At 30.2% G+C, this 14,232-nt stretch overlaps 1 protein-coding gene across 1 annotated transcript in view; it reads right to left on the minus strand.

The window, feature by feature from the left end:
* The window catches only part of LOC123010874, a 40,271-nt gene extending 26,906 nt beyond the window's left edge, over nt 1-13,365 (minus strand). Inside the window, exon 1 of the mRNA XM_044408045.1 lies at nt 13,125-13,365. The gene's annotated coding sequence lies outside the window, so the exon portion shown is untranslated. The remainder of the gene's footprint in view (nt 1-13,124) is intronic.
* Nucleotides 13,366-14,232: the final 867 nt, after the last annotated feature.

The raw sequence follows: 14,232 nt of genomic DNA on the forward strand, positions 1-14,232 counted from the left end.
ATTTAATCTATCATAAAAATTCTCTTTCGTATGTTAGAAGCAAAAAAACGAGGAACAGAATTAATAAGTGTTTTTTTAGTCCTCAAAATCCAAAAATCTAAAATTTGCTCTACTTGCCAATTCCAGTTTACTTCTAAAGAACTTTTTTGATGTTTTTTTATCCTAATTTAAATTTTCAACCAATTTCGTCAATGCTGTCGTATAGATGTATAATGTATAGTTGTTTTTTTTGTTGAAAGATATTTTGTTTCTTTTATTTTACACACATATTTATTAATTAGAAAATTGCGTAAATTCATGCTAAATGTAATTGTGCCAAAAAAATTATTTTGCTACCGTTACATTTACATTATTTAAAATGCAAATCTTTAAGTAACACGTTAAATGGATAAACAAACCTACGCAATATAATTAGCATTCGTAGTTAGGTATATTTGAATTTATTACGTTTTAATTACACACATATTAAACTTTACATGATTCCATTTACTTATTTGCATGTAGGACAGCAGACAAAATTCACATTTCACCTAAAGTGAAAAATCATGTTTTTATTGCAATAATTTCCAGTTTATTACAATCTTGATAATTAAGGCAAATACTTTTTTTTAATTAGATCAAAGATGCGAATAGAGAAGAAAATTATACTTCTAAAGTTTACGCGAAAATCGATGGCACAAACGAATGAAAGAAAGAACATTAAAAGAAGTTTGAAAGTTTGTATAATCTCCCCTCCATGAAACTCGAAACTCTCTATAGGACAAACTTTATTCAAATCTAAAGAACTCCATATCTTATTGATGCTCCTTAATTAGAAAACTTTATGGAAAGCGACAAAGCAATATAGTATCTAAAAAAAATATGAAGGTAATCGATAAAACTTGAATTTTATTTATTTATTTGGTTGTCGCTTTGTGCCCTTATTTGTAAAATCAGCAGTTTTAATATTTTTGTGGGTTTACATTTTATGATCTTGTTCAATAATTTTTATTAAAGTTAAAAATGTGAAGGCTAACACGTTTTCAAAAATATTCTTATCACCGACCAAAATCAAAATACCTTTTTTCGTGAGAAAACACCACTGACATTGCAATGTGAATCAATCGTAACCCTGAAATAGGAATCACGCATATTGTATCATTTAATCAGATTGTGACGCAAATTCATAGACGGTGGAAATCCGTTCCGTGCACATTCTCTGACATGAACATAATGTAGAATAATATTTTAAGCTAGAACAAAAAAAAAGGATGTGCATCAATTGTGTCATTTCAAAGATTAATGAATTGGAACGAGGAAATGTCAACGTGGATACTATGAAAATAATGTAAGTGGAAATACGGTTATTTTGATGTTTATTGAAATGTATGTAGCAAAACATGAGAGGTGGAGATTGTGTTTTGTTTATTTATACTCTCTCTGTAACAAACACGACAGGCTGCAAACATTATTGCAAAATTTATGTATTTTGTAAATGAGACACAAAATTAATTTATAGAAAGTGAGATAATGTGTAACTTTTCAAATAATTACGACTTTTTATTTTATGCGGGCATAACGCAATAAATCCACTATAAATTTCCTTTTCTTAATATTTATGTATACGTCAATTAATTACGTACTTTTTCTCGTGTTTTAATTAAGCATAGGTATTAGGAATATCACTTACTAAAAGGATCACCTATTCCGTTCAGTGAATATTTCAAAATCGATTTTTTTAATTATCTCAAACGTTAATCTGCTCTAAGCCGTGAAAAGTAATAGTCTTACATTTTACTTTCTAAGGAATAGCGCCCCAACTAATCTCTTTCATCGGTCAATCGTGAACCCAATTTTCTATTGTAATTGGACATGTCATTAAATTGTGCATTATTTAATCGCTAGATCTGCAAGGAATTGTCTATTCATTGCAGTTCCTCAATTCTCAAACAGTAATTTGAATAAGAATGGTGTCCGCAAAACCATCAGTACAATTAAATCACAATCATATTCATAAGAAAAAGAAAAACCAATAAATTTAATTTGATTCAAATAATCTGTAGTGATCAATATGCACTAGGTATAGTTCTACCATCACTGATTGCATAAAATAATAATATCGCAATTTAAGTAAATATAGAAGTTTTGTAAGAAACAGAAAAATTAATATCAAAATTTAATAATCTGCAAAGAATACATTGAGTTGTTTTTAATTTACAACATTGAAAAAACAAGTAGGCTACTGTTGCACTTTGTCGAAATAGTGATCAGTACTATTGTTCAATTATCGCTAGTATTAAAATAGAATAATTCCAATTACATTTTAATTAAAGTAGACTTTAATCTAAATTTTGTGCGAAGTAAAAAAGTTTCGAAATTTAATTTTCTTACAAATTAAAAAAGAAACAAGCAATTTTCTGTTGCAAGTAACAGAATAATAGATCCAGTTGCAGTTTTAATAAAACACGTTTAATATCAATTTTACAAGCCAAATGGACTTTTCTGTTGATTACTGCTATGTAAAAAATACACAAATTCCGCGATATTATAATAAAATAAAATTAGCAAATATAGTTATGTTACACTCTGTTGAAATAGCAATCAGTACTATAATAAGTAATAAGTAAGTTACAATTAATATGAAACAAAATAAAAATCACAAATTGTTACATTTAAGGTGGACAAAGTGTTTGTAATAATTATCTATCATGTTATCAAATTCCTCTTTATTTGAAGACAATGTGGTAAAATTGCAATAAACATTTTTGACCGGCATTAATTTTTTTTTGGAAGAATAATAAATTTAAAAAATTAAGTCCAAAACTTTGAAAAAATTATTTATTAACTACATTTTAAATCAACACTTCAATAAAATTAATAAATGATTTTTGTTAAAGTCTTGATAGTCTTTAAATAAAAAAAAAACATTCTACTTGCGAGTTTTCGTTATTGAGTTCTTATTGTAATTATTATTGCAATTTATTTAAGACTTTAAAAATACCCACAGTAAGCTATTTTTTGTTTGTTTTAGCTTTAAGTTTTTAATTTTATGTTCAGATCATATTTAATAAAATGAAACGTCAAGAAACATCACTCGTGATAGAAATTTTTGATTCGCCCTGTACAACATTTAAAAAATAAATATCAGGGAAAAGAGTGTGTAAAAGCGAGCGTGTTCATTCATCTCCCATACAAAAAATTAAAAGTACGTGCAGCTGTTGCTGCGATAAAGTGATTATGTATCACCGGATGCTGGCTATCAACACAAAAAATTATGTTTAATTCACATCCAGAGCTCTTCAGCATCACGTCTTGACGCTTTAATACCCTTATCGATAGAAACGATCGGTTTATTGCCGTAATAAGCAATTTATTAGAAAATAGACACCAATAAAACAATATGCTGTTCTTTAACTAACTGTAGATTCTAATTTTAATGGAGCTCGGGAATCTATCCATCAACGCCGATAGCGAGCGATAGCGTGTGTTCAATCTGAAATTACAAGACTTGAAGGACTAGAACATTTCCTTATTCCTGCAAGGTTTAGAAAGTTGAGTAACGGACGCCTCTGAGATAGCACACATTGTGCGATTATTATATCAAAAATTTTTATGGAAGGAAAAACCGCAGCAAATTTCCTTTTTACTTCAGGGTTAATTAATACGAAAGTTTATTTGTTGGAATTTGGGACGGCGACGCCGGCGAGGCGTCGGTAGGCGTCCTCATGTCTGATGGTCTTTTCGCCACACAAAAGCACTTAGGATTTTTGTCAATTCCGGCTAGGCTAAGGTTAAAGGTTAAAGCCTCACCTGATTATTGGTTCTTTTAAATTAGTAATATTTTAATAAGAGTTAGAAATAAATTTGTATTATCGCTGTGTTTACAGTGTTTACTTTAGTAGGTCAGTGTCTATTCTTCAAGGTGTTTGTCTAAGTATCGAAAATTGCGACCTTTCCTATCTCGATATGGAATTAACAGATTGGATTCAAGTGCAAGAAATGATTCATTACATTATAATAAATTAAATCATAAAAAATGGAAAGTGTGCACTTTTCCTTCATAGATCTAATACCCATAATAACAATAATAGTACAAAAATTATGGTCATTGTTAATAATTCATTAGTGACCGTTTACTCAACCAATTATCCAACAAATTCCGCAAGCAATTCCTTAATTGCTGTTTACAATTTCGTTTAAATATTTTTTTATTAAACCAACACTCGCTGTTTCCTTCTACATTTTACTTATTATTAAATTAATCAACTGAAACAAATTGACCTAAAATACTTTTCCAGTTCCTTGACTTTATGAAATCAAGGAACTAGATTTGATCCAGAAAATATTTTGTTGCTTTTAAAGGTAATAAGAGGATTTTATTACCTACAGGTTTCCTATTACGTCATATTTTCTCTTTGTAAGTCGATAGATTATCTTAAGTGTGTTAAAATTAGTTCCGTTTTTAAATGTATGCATGTTGAACATTTCAAAGAAAACAAGTAATAGCTTTCAAGCCACTGATACAGTAAAAGGTTATTTATTTGGTGGTTACCTCCATATGTCTGTCACTCAGTCAAATAAATAGCCACCACCTTGTACCACATGGTGGAGAACGCTCTTAAAATAAAACAAGAAAATAACCGTTATTTGGTACCGAATCTGAATTTCATTTGCCATTTTTTAAGGTAAAAATTTTATGTACTTGTAGAACATGAAAAAGAATTATAATATTAGTACGAGTAGTGTTTGAGAGACATTTCTCAATTTATAAGAATATATAGTATATACAAGGTGATTCACGAGGAATAATGAACCTGACCAAATTCTCGATGCAACCAACATTACATTTTCATAGGTCAGGTGATTTCAAAAATTATTTGTAATAAATATGAAATCATAGGGAGCACACTTAAAATTTGTCAGTTTTGACATTAAAATAATGAAAAACAGAAGTAATTGAAATAATGGGTAATATTATAATAAGATTTACGGAAGCCATAATTCAAGCTTCATCCAGGGGTACCACCCCTCGCTTTGATAACTTAACAGAAACCAAATTTGCTCAAAAACTAACCTGATTGTGTCAGAAGGTGCTTTTTCTTTCAGTTTCGGGACATCATTGGGCATCACACAGACAGCAAGAAATGCATTCTTCAAACATTCTCCATAAGCTAAAAATCATGTAAGTCTTCTCATCATTGGAATACGTCCACATTTTGCTCAGTTTATAATAAATTTGTAGCGTTTGTTAAAAATGACAATGATGATTGATGATAATAATAGGCATCGTGGATTCAAATGATATTTTTTTTTAAAGTGTCGCAAAGCAACTTGCGAAAATGTAATGGTGGTTGCATCGAGAATTTAGTCAGTCTCATTATTCCTCGTGAATCACCCTGTATATTCATCCCTGTAAATGTCATAAATAAAAAAAAAAACAAAGTACATAAATGAAATTATAAAGTTTTGAAAGTAGACAACCAAGTTTTAGCTTCTGGCGACAACTCATGAATTTCGGTGAAGCCTCCTTGAAAACTCATAAGAATAAAATTGCCACTTAATGAAAAACACTACAAAATAAATTACATCACGTTCTGAAAATTTGAAACATGCTTTTACATATTTTAAAAGTATGTCTAAAGACTATTTTCATACAGAAATCGTGCACTTGTGGTATTTTAACTATAAATTATCACATTCCAATATGTTGCGGTTTCAGTGTTTTCCGTCTTAAGATGTGGTATTTTGTTGAATCTTGAAACACCACATAATAATCATTATTTTGTTTGTGAAAATGCGAAATCGCCGTTCAATGTATACAATTCAGAACAAGTAATTACTAAGGCAATTAAGTCTACTTTCTGTCTAGGTGCTGAAATGACTATTCATTTTAGTGAAGATGTAGTTTTATTGGACGTTGGCAGAAGTGTCCCAAATTAATAATAATAATATTGGTAATATTAATAAATATTAATAATATTAGTAAATAAAATAAAAATAAAACTACGACAATGCGACAGCTTTATCTCATTTCTTATACTTTTTCACTTAATTAACAGAAAGATAATGCAGGTTTGCCACTTTAGTCTGATTTTAATTTTTTTTTGGAAATTTTTATGCATAAATTTGCGTTTGCTAATTATTTATATTTAAACTCGCCACATTTGCTGCAAAGCAACGCCAGTATAATAAACAGAAACAATTAGCCGAGATTCTATTTCATGTTTATCTTTCTGCTCCCAGTTGGTAATTTGTGACACACATGGTGAAAAGAAAGCACAAAGAAGGCGCTGTTATGCAAAAACCATGCTTTAATTTGAATAGCATTAAACAATCAATCATCTCAAACCATTCCAAGTCACACAATAGAACAAAAGTCGTAATTATGTACAAATTTGGTCGCATTTAAATCATGAGAAAAATTTCCCTAACAATTTCGCAACTTCATGTTTATTACAGAAAGTTAAATTACTTTCAAACAATAAGGACGACGCTCCATTTTAGATCATATGTAATAAAATTATTACATGTAAATTAAATAATAAAAATTAGAAACCTGTGTGTAAAACCAGATTTGAATTAAAAGAGAAAAGTGGAAGAGCACTTGGCAGCAGACAGACGTTTCGACATATGCAGTGAGTCACAAAGTCTTGCAGGCAACAAGACGGCATTGACCATTGTATTGCCATAAGGAATTGTGCTCTCTGTCCATATAAGAAACCCAGCTCGACAACATGCCTAAAATGACCAAATGGTCCGTTGCCGAAACTTAAGAACAGTTAATATGATCTAATCAAGGTCGTAGATACACACAACCTTAAAACAAACCTTCTTTGGTCTTAAATAAAGTGACCTCGGCGAAATTTGAGGGAAAAATGCAGAGAATCCAAAAAGACGGCTGGAATTATAAATAAAGCAAGGAAAATGCACTGGGAATGTCCTCCAGGCCATTCGTCCAGAAATAACCGACTTGCAGATGCATTTTTAGTCTTGTTACATTCCTCCAAGTGTCAAAAAGTCAAGTTTTAGATCGCTATAGCGATTCTCCAAAAGCAACTTAGATTTTATCGACTTCCTTATGGCCGTTTGTGCTAAACTAGACACGATTTGTCACACACTGTAACCAGTTTTTGCAAAAATAAAATTTCTATGACGGCAGGTTTTAGGAACATTTTTTGCCAAGCCTTCACGTTGGAATCCTTCCAGATGGTAATTAATAGAACGCAACAATCCCAATAAAACTGCATTTAAATGTCAAAAGCATGAAACGCGCAATTTGGCATTTTACCACTAGGAAACAAGAGAAAGTGAATTGCTTTGACCATCTCCTAATTTAATTAAATTCCACAATTAAAATTCCAGACAATGCATCCAATTATAACAAATTTTTCAGCCGTGCAACCGATGAAAACTGTTTCAGTTACATAAGCACGATTTTTATTAAATTCGTCATAAACAGGTCTTTTGAATTTCATTAAAAGTTTATTTAACCGAACGAATTGTTCAATTTCATCACGTACTTGAACAATTTCAAGATAAAATCATTTTCGCTTTCCAAATCCCTCACCTTTTTGGGGAAATTAAGTGTGTAATCTGGGGACTTGGTGTAGACTAATTCTGTTTAATCCTCCAGTGATTATATCCAAAGATAATTATTTAGTAATAATGAAATTTGAGCTCAGCTTGAGCGTTATTTATTCCCTTGAAGAACTAGGATCGAGTAGGATGATGACCTGGAGTGGATAACTGAGACTTCCCACATAATAACACGTCATACAGCGAATTATTCATTATTTGTATTTATAGCAAATCTACTTAAGGAAAAAATGAGCGTGGATTATTTTTAACCTTTTTCATTATTTAACTTTGGTTCAAGTGGTAATTTTATGCAGATTGAATGGTTGGAAATTACATAATTCTCTTGTTACATTGTCATTATTGTATTATAGGTTTAACTACTCAAATGCATATTTCTATAATAAAAAGCAATTTACTCATTCAGAAAATAAAAAAAACCGTTTCAATAAAAAACAATTTAGTGTCCACTCTATATGCCAAAAACTTGAAATATTATAACAGGTGCTGATTTAAATTTGGCGTCATAGTTGGCGGTGACTTGAGTGTATTGTGAACGGACCACAATTTTTATACGTCCGGTCAAATGTCAGATTAATAACTTTCAATTCTATGGTTCGTTCACAATGAGACTTTCATGGACAGCTTTGACGCCAAATTAAAAAAAAAAACCCATTACATATACATAATTATGTTAATAATATCTAAAGGTGAGCAATAAAAAGCCTATATTTCACTGCAGGTAGAGACACAATAAGCTGACAAAACATGAAAACATTTTTTAGAATATAATAGAGAAATATGAAGTAATTTGTAAATCGACGGTTTGTACGGGTAATAAATATAAAACTAATTTGAAACCCAAATGTTTGTGTAAAATTTTCCTGAAAAAATCTGAAAAACCTATTTCAAAACAAGGTATGCGAAATAAAATAGATAACAAAAATATGAGCTAAGTTATCGTTTCAGAAGTTTTTCTGATTTTTTATTACGTTTATTGCTTTGTTAACATTTGTTTTCTTTTGAGACTTGGTCAAAGTTTCCCTTTAGTATTCTAGAAATATTTATCTCATTAGTAAACAATTGTATGTAATACTAAAAAAATAAATGTTACCATAAACCTTACAAACCGCTTTTCATAAATAGTTCGACGAGTTTGAGTGTAAATCTGACGCTTTACTTCACGAGAGGATTATTAAACCCCGAGTGTAAGAATGGTTTATTATCCACGAAGTGGGATAAAGCGTCCGATTTACACTCACACGAGTTGAATACAACATTTTATTCTTCGAATTAGACTCAACTAGGCTTAAAATTGCTTTAAATCTGTTAAAAATAATTTGACGTTTCGTATTGAGAAATGCCAAACAGTTGTCAAAACTTCCTTACACGGGAGAAAAACCGTAAATTTTGACAGTGTCGAAAAATAAACTTATGAATTATGTATTATTCTTAATTTATTAATTTATTATTCTGCAAATGTGAAATCGTGGATCATTTAACTTCTTCATTTATGACAGTAACTAGCCAACGAAATGTCTGTCACACCTTGTTTTCATAATTACCAGAGTTATTCTCCGTCAGAAATCATTAAATTCGCGTGACATCATAAAATAAAATATCTTGAATAACTGAAATAAATAAATTACGAGTGTTATGCCAAAATTAAACTTACATAAAATACACTTAACGACATGCAATAAGAAGTAATTTATTATACGTGTTTCAGTGTGAGCTTTTTCCAATAAATTCTCAACTAATTATTATCAGCCACATTTAGGTAATATTTCATGTAAAGAAAGGGTTTGAATCTATGTTGGAAAAGTAATGTGGCACTCTAATTAAAAACTCTACACATTGTGCTGTTCAATTTTTCCAACAATATTTCTACTGGAATTAGCTTGTTTACGATCAAAAACATTTTAAAAAATGTTATGTAAATATAATCATTAAAATTTGTCCGGGTTTTGTAATAATCAAATAACAAAGAGAGTTACAAAATGCATTGAATTTGTTATAATCCGACTTTAAAATTGAATCTTGGACCTTTTCTTTCCATTAGTGAAGCAAGCTTTATAAAATTCTAAAATCACCAACTAAAACGGATATCCACACCTTCCCTGACAATCCCTAACCCTTCCCCACTATTGATTATTTTCCAACCACGTGTTTTACAATAAACCACAGGTGCAGTAAAGCCTTCATTGGGTCATTCAACTGAATCTATTTCCGTATTTGATAGTTTATTTATGAATCGCATGGCCATTCTGCATAATAATTCTTGACTGTTTATCTCAAGTTCCGGTGATGAAACAAGGAAGATGATTGTTTCAAACACTTGTATTCCCATAATTCTGATTCAAAATGCTAAACCAACTTTGTTATTTCACTTAATTAAAATCAAAAGTTCAACTATGTATGCCAAGCCATCAACCTTTCTTGCCGAAGGCACCACAGACTCGCCTGCCTTGGAAGGTCGTTTCAAAAACACCAAATCTTGGATATTTACACTCAATATTTAGATTCCAAGCCCTTGCTGGTGTTGGGGAGACATTTTAGGGTTGTTTCGGTGTACAAAAGCTCGACTTTCGAACATGTGTGATGATAAAATGGAGCTCTTTTAATTCTTACCCCAATGTAATACACGCACATGGCAACAGTTAAATTTTATGGCTCAATTCATTCAAGCTGTCATAATTTATTTATTTCAGGGGACATATGACCTTGCCCTTAGACCAGAAACATAGGAGTAATCAATATGTGACCTCAGTGCTCCCGAATTTATTACTGGGAAATCATAAAATAATTCACTTGGGAATTTTTACACATTAATTAAGCTTGGCCATTTTATTAGTTTTAATAACAGATAACCTGCTTTGGTATTTAGTTTTGGTTTGACATTACAGTTATCTTCACAGAACGAGTTAAGTGAAGCTTAAATAAACAATTAGGTTTTTAGTCCTGTTTTTTAATTACTATTCGTGGTCTTTTACGCCCCTTTGCATGCCAGGCTAATGGCCAATGAAATTGAAATACAGTTAAGAAAGGAAATCTTGACCAAATAAAGGTTTCATCGTGTTTTGTTTTAGTACACGAGTAAAAAATGTAATTCTTATAGCGTATAATCAAAATAATTTAAGAGAGCAAGCGGCATGACATTTGGGCATCGCTTCTTTCGTTTGAGTCAACAATGCCGTAACAAATGTCTAATTGGGGTTTTAGGGGGATTAGCAAGGTTAGTGGAATGTCATATTTTTAGTTTTGTAATGTTTACAAAGAGAAATAACCTTTTATGGTGATAATTTTAAAAGACAACAACAAAGTAGGTGAATATGTAAATGAAAAAAAAAAAATTATAATTGAGCTTCAGACAGGTTTCTAACAGTAACTACGAATCGATCTACCTTACCTGGAAGCAAATTCGTACCTTTTCAAATAGTTTCATGAGGGTTGAGGGCTGGAATAGCTTTGAAAGTTGTAAACTAGTTATTTGTAAATGTTTCTAGACTGTGTGTAGAATTTCTGAAGGTTATACATAGTTCTTATGGCTATAAAATAAGTTTTTTTAATGTTTTCAGAACCCTGTTTAATTTTTATAGTACCAAATTAACAATTACAAAAATTTTATATACCTAAATTTAAATTACCTAATTGAAAATAAAACGTGTTTTTCCAAAACGGACTTTTAGAAAAAAAAGAAGGGAAACAAATTATAATTTGATCATGAATGACACAATGCTTCTTGGTGCAGTGAAATACTTATTGAATTTTTTATTTATAAAAATAAAAAATATATTTTTATAACGGACACTTTTAATATATTTTTTTCTTTTTTGTGTTTAGAGATTTATTTCCATATTGGAGAATTTAAGACATAGGTACTTAAACATTAAAAATAATAAATTAAGTTTAATCACAAATGCCATCCCAGATAGGATAAGCAGAAATTACACCTGAGTTTAAAAATAAAGAAAAACAGTTTGTAATCAAAGCGGCCTGTGATTCTGAAAGTTTCATATCATTCTTGTCTCTACATTCTTCAATGTTACCAATTTCATATCAAAATCCCAAGCACAAATGATTTTTAGCAAAAACTTCCAACTTTGTCAAATAAAGAATAATAAGTTTTCAGTCGAAATCTTTAACAGGTATTAAACGATTGTAGGTGAAACTCAAGATTAAAGATGCTACTAAAACGTTTTATCTTGTCTTTTATTGTTACATAATTGAAGAATAAAATTTATGGTGTCACGACTTTTATTTTATTATTTAATTTGTTTTATTTTTTATTTTTTTATTTGTTTTGTTTTGTATATAAGTAAGTATTCACCGTTGCGTTGGATGGGTAGGTAAATACATAGTTACAGCAGCTGTGAATAATCAATACCACCCCGAATTGACGTCAAAATATTCAAACAATATCGGTAACAGGAAGCACTTACCGAAGCATAAATAAAATAATTTTCACAATATACAAATTCCAAAAATATCGCATAGCCTTTAATGAATAATAGTAATAATATTGACGTCAATACAGGGTGGTTCAAAAGTCTGGAAACGATGTTATTCTGGCGAAACTATCAAATTTTTTGGCAAATAAATTTATAGGTGTGCAATGGCTATAAAAATGCTATTCAAAAAAAATTGAATATTAATTAATTGTTTATACTTACGAGATAAACATAGTAACTTTTTTTTTTTAATGGAAACCTACCACAATTTAGCCTTTAATGAATAATAGTAATAATACTCGAACGACATTGAAAAACAAATTGCTTTTATCTTTGGATTTTTAAAAAAACAAAAGACAATAAAATTAGAATCGTTTACAATAAATAAATGCTAAATCCGTTATTAGAATAAAAACAAACTAAACCATGTGCTAACTGCTTGAGGATAAAGCAATTTTCTTAATTATTCCCACAATTTGCTCGAACAAAAAATTTAAAAATTCCTCATCTCTTGATCATCCAATTATCTAAATCAGACAACTTGAACTTAATTAAACTAATGTTTGCGTCACTACCCCAAGACTACCAAATGGTTACCAGGCGTCTCTAAGGCCCTAAACATACCCAGAACAGACTCAAACTATCCTTTTTGATGGATTTCCTCACCCTCTTGTTATTTACATAATGTTACAATCGTATCAAATGTAGGACCATCATTTTTTATGAGAACATAAAGAAGAAAACAAAGAAAAATGTAAAATAACAAGGAGACCACAACTGTGTTGACTTGATTTATCTTAGATAATACGAACATTTGTCAGACTCGAGTTTATCATCTCTGATTATCATGTTACAAAAAAACGAGACAAAAATACTCAGTTATCATTGGAATAATTTGATGACACGAGTGTGTAAAGTAAATACAAAAATTTCACTTTCAAGGATGTCAAACAGTCCATATTTCTTTAAAATATCCAGTGGCAAATAATGCAAAAGGTCGGATAAAACGATCGATTTAATACACAAGTAATTAACAGAACAATTTTTCATATAAAATTATTGTGTAAAGAATTCGGTCGTTATTGTTTCGAGTTGTAAAAAAATTTAAAAACTGCTTACCCTTGTCTGGTTTTGCCTCAAGGGTGTATTTGCATCGAGCCCAAAAGCGAAAAATAATTAAAACAAAAATAATAAATAACACAACGAATAACACGATACCAACAACACGAACCACGAGCACTAACGACTACAACGAACTGTTCCACTCCACTCGTTTATTGTTGGTGAGTAGTCAACAGCCGCTACCAACTCCAGCAGCAGCAAAAGCTTTTGGGTGGGAAAGTCGTACGACCCTCTGTGCACAACTCTCCTGCTTTCGAAGTGCGGAGAATCAACAAGCGCAAGCGTAGAATTGAATTTTTGTATTGATTGTACACGTTATTGAAGGGTGTCCTTTTTTGATCAATGCAACCCTTAGGAGGGTGTCCTTGTTGGGGTAGTTTGCATATGCACTTATTTGTAGCCAGAGTAGATGTAGCGAAAATAAATAAGGAAAAAATGTAGTGCTAATGCAGCTGTGCAAATTCGCTTTGTATATATTTAGTAATTGAATCGCCCTGTATATTTTTGTTTTTATTTATAATAAAGGATGTTTTTGTTTTAATTGATAACATTTATTGTGAATTTTTTGTATGCTATGTTATGTATTATTTTTTAAATTGCAACTGCATGTCACAGTTAAGAGTACTGAAAAAATCTGATTAATACATTATGTCAAAATTTATTTTGCTCATTTTTGATTTAATCTTTAATCTAATTTGGAATATAAAACACACGAAAAAACTTAATTAATTTTGACGTTCAATAAAAGGTTTGACTTATTAATTACCTACTGTTTTAGATCCGCAATAGGGTATCCGTTTTCCACTACCACTATTAATCAATTTTACCTATTTTGTCGCAAAAATGTGGAAACGCAAAGATTAATTGAAACAAATGTTTATTAACTTTATGCAAAAGGGCTGTTTCATTATGTGGAAACATTACCGAAGATAATTTTCCAATAAAAATATAAAAATTTCTATTTTAATAAAAACAAATTTGAAACATTAAATTTTGTTATATTTATTAAATTATTATATTGGACAGTTTAGATTCAGTTTTAATTATAACTACAGAAGGAGAATCGTAAAGTAATTAGCTTATTTATGAATTTGTTTTTTTTTGT

The sequence above is a fragment of the Tribolium madens genome, unplaced genomic scaffold (genome assembly GCF_015345945.1).
Source record: "Tribolium madens isolate multiple individuals breed KSU strain unplaced genomic scaffold, Tmad_KSU_1.1 Scaffold_19;HRSCAF=116;Tcas5.2_LG9, whole genome shotgun sequence".
Classification (NCBI taxonomy): Eukaryota; Metazoa; Arthropoda; class Insecta; order Coleoptera; family Tenebrionidae; genus Tribolium; species Tribolium madens.